Raw genomic sequence first — 3,968 nt, forward strand, 5'->3', positions numbered from 1 at the left:
CAATTAAATAGAAGGCGTGTCACTAAACACTTGCGACTTGCCCAAAATGGTGAATATACAGCAGTGAACTCACTGCCCACTCCTGCACACTCCACTCGCCAACCGCAAACAGTCACTACACTAGCATACTTACCATTGTGAAGCCTCAGCCTGTCCTTAACCCCAGGGACGAGCTTGCGTGCTACTATGCAACGTGACCCAGCCTAACCCTGCCTACTTCTTAACGGCACAAAGTGTCGCCCTTGTCAAGGTGCCGTCTGGGTCCCATGGACCCACCAGGACCAGGGCCGGATTAACGTATGGGTTGATGGAGCTGCAGCTCCAGTCCCCTACCTGAAAATAGGCCCAGTCAGTGTCGGACTGACTGGGCCTATGCGTGGCCAATGTGGGCCGGCAAACATGGGCGTAGGAACCGGGGGAGACAGATCCCCCCCCAGTAAATCATGGGGCGGCAGCCAGGAGGGGACCGATAATGAAGAAATCCCCCCCCCCATGGCCATAGGAACCCCCTACCAATAGAAACCCCGTATGGCACCAAGGAGGAGGAGAGAGAGGGGTGCCGAGCGGTTGTTTTCAGCATGCTGGCGCTTTACGCTGAGCTCCGGAATATGCCGTCATATGCCGTCGCTCAGCAGTGAAGCGGCACACACGTGGCAGAGCAGTGAGACAGAGGTCTCTCGCTCCCACCACAGCACGGTGAATGACCTACAAAGGGAGGTAGGGAGAGGGTAGATAGTGAGAAGGGGGGTAGGGAGAGGGTAAATAGTGTGAGAGGGGGTAAGGACAGGGTAGATAGCGAGAAGGGGGGTAGGGAGAGGGTAGATAGCGAGAAGGGGGTAGGGAGAGGGTAGATAGTGAGAAGGAGGGGTAGGGAGAGGGTAGACAGTGAGAAGGAGGGATAGGGAGAGGGTAGACAGTGAGAAGGGGGGTAGAGAGAGGGTAGATAGTGAGAAGTGGGGGTAGATAGTGTGAGAAGGGGGAGAGGGGGTAGATAGTGTGAGAAAGTAAGAAAGGGGGTAGTAAGAATATTGAAATAAAGAGTGAGAATTAATTAATATGTGGATGAATTGTGTGAATGAGTGAGAAAATGAATTAATGTATGGATGAATTGTGTGAATGAGTGAAAGAATGAATTAATGTGTGGATAAATTGTTTGAATTATTTGTGAGAATGCATTAATGGATATGTGTATCATGGATGTGATTTAGGGAAAGGCAAAGATGGCTGTTTGGGGACAACGTTGGCTCACGCTGGGCTTTTTGGGGACAACGTTGGCTTAAACTGGACTGTTTGGGACAAAGTTGGCTCACTATGGACTGTAATCTGAGTGCTGGTCAGGTTCTATGTGGGGAATGTGGACGCCAGGGCTGGCCTTGGGTGTGCAACCTGTGATCTCTGCCTGTAATTTAGGGGTTTTCTATCTATACCGTTAATGCTGAGTTTTTATGCAAATTCCAGTTGATTTATAGCTGGGTTTGTGTGTTATTCTGTGTGTTGTTATGTTTCCATACGGGTGGCGCATCTTTAGAGGTTCCTACACCCATGCCACCAGACCAACATTCAAAGCTGCCGCTCGGTCGCGTAGTTCATGTTATGCGGGACCTAGGACAACACGGATAATGCACCCACAATGCAGAGACGGTAGCGTAGCACAGCACAACGGGTATAGGAAGTTCCACGGTCGAGGCAGGCAGCACAGGAGCAAAGTCGGTATACAAGCCAAAGTCGGGGCAGGCAGCACAGGATCACGAGACGAGAAACAAGCCAAGGTCGGGGCAGGCAGCACAGAATCGAAGTCAGGAAACAAAGCCAAGGTCAGGTACACGTAGATCAATCAGAATAAAGTAAATCACAATAACCCAGAGATACACACAAGTGACTCTTTGAACGGGCACTGCACTAATGGGACAGGAGGTTTAAATAGGAAGAAGGGCGGGAAAAACTATGGAAACCAATAAGAAACAAATGTGCGAGACGTCATCGCGACCGGCGCACACTAAAACAATAAACAAAACGGCATCTGCGTGTGCTACACCCGCGAGCGCCGCGGGTGTGCCACACCGGCAGATGCAGTATAAGTCGAGCCCCGCGAACGAGTCGCGGCGGCTCGTTCATTACTACGGGTACGTCGTGGGCGTACTACGGGTACGTCGTGGGCGTGACACGGCGGCTCGCATGTTATCATGCGTCCGTCGTGAGCGCGCCACATCGACGCGACTCTCCCTCTGTGCTCGTGCTGCGCGCACAGTACACCGAGAAGACACACTGAGAGGACGGGAGCGCGTCATAGCGCAAGCGCCGCCCACCAGCGGCAGACCGGCGAGGGACCGCGGCGGACACGGTAGGTATCACACAATCCCCCCCCCAGGAGCGCGCACCGAGCGCGAAGGACCAGGACGAAGCGGGAAGCGAGCGTGAAAGCGGGAGACACAGAGAGGGGCATGAACGGAGCGAGCAGGAAGCCAGGACCACTCCTCCGGGCCGTAGCCCTTCCAATCAATCAAGTACTGAAGGGAGCCACGGTGCCAACGAGAATCAAGGACACGATTAACAACGAGAACAGGAGCAGGGCGACGAGCAACAGAAACACGGGGGGCAACACACGGCTTCAGAAGGGAGACATGGAATGTATTGGGGATTCTCATAGACGACGGTAGAGCAAGGGACAGAGCAACCTCGTTCACCCTCTTGAGGATACGAAAGGGACCTATATATCGGGGACCCAGGGACCGGCAGGGCTGACGAAGGGAGATGTGCTTGGTGGATAACCACACATACTCACCGGCTTTATAACGAGGCGGAGGAGCGCGTCTCTTGTCTGCAGCTTTTTTGCCGCGAGCCTGGGCTTTAGCCAATTGTGCACCCAGCTCCCTCCAATGCGCCCGCAGGTTAGAGATCCGTTCCTCTACTGCCGGTAAACCTCCACCACGGGACGAGGAAGGAGGAGGTAGGACGACAGGGTGGTACCCTAAAGCAGCAAAAAAGGGAGAACACTGCAAGGCTGTGTGCAGGGAATTGTTATAGGTCATCTCGGCCAAGGGCAGGAGGGAAGACCAGTTGTCTTGCCTGTCGTTGATGTACATACGCAAATATTGCTTTAGGGTTTGATTAGTGCGCTCCGTTTGCCCGTTGTATTGAGGATGGTAGGCAGACGTGAGGTGCATGCGAATGGGCTTGCCAGTACCGGGAAATAAATTGTGGACCTCTGTCTGATACCACGTGCAGGGGAAGACCATGCAACCGGACCACCTCTCGTATGAAGACGTCTGGCAGTTGTGCTGCTGTGGGAAGTCGGGGTAGAGCAATAAAATGAGCTTGTTTAGAAAACCTGTCCACTACCACGAGTACGGTGGTGTGTCCTCGAGAGACAGGAAGATCAACTATAAAATCCATGGAAATATGAGTCCAGGGTGTCTTTGGCACAGGGAGAGGTAACAACAGGCCGTGAGGACGAGTGTGTGATGTCTTGTGTCGAGAGCACTGGGGACAGGCGGCTATGAACGCGTTGATATCACGAGACAAGGAAGGCCACCAGAACGTTTGTCGTAAAAGGAAGTCCATTTTACGTGTGCCGGGGTGACCAGCGAGTGATGAGTTATGTCCCCAACGCAGGACAGCGGTTCGAAAGCGCTGTGGCACGAATAGACGTCCCGCAGGGGGTCTTTGAGACGCGGTGATGTGTGCCTGTTGCATACGTATCTTAGACATCACGGCAGAGGACAGAAAAGAAAGGATACGTGTTTGTGGAATGATGGGTTCTTCTTGTTGGGAGTCGTGGTGACAGTCGAAGTGTCGAGAGAGGGCATCCGCTTTCTTGTTTTGTGAGCCGGGTCTGTAGGTCATCACGTAGTTGAATCTCGTGAAGAACAGTGCCCATCTCGCTTGTCGTGGATTCATTCGTCGTGCACTTTCTATATATTGTAAGTTTTTGTGGTCAGTCATGACCACGACGGGTTGTTTAGTTCCTT

Source organism: Sceloporus occidentalis, unplaced genomic scaffold (genome assembly GCF_023333645.1).
Source record: "Sceloporus occidentalis isolate IW3139 unplaced genomic scaffold, rSceOcc1.0.p SCAF_22, whole genome shotgun sequence".
Classification (NCBI taxonomy): domain Eukaryota; kingdom Metazoa; phylum Chordata; class Lepidosauria; order Squamata; family Phrynosomatidae; genus Sceloporus; species Sceloporus occidentalis.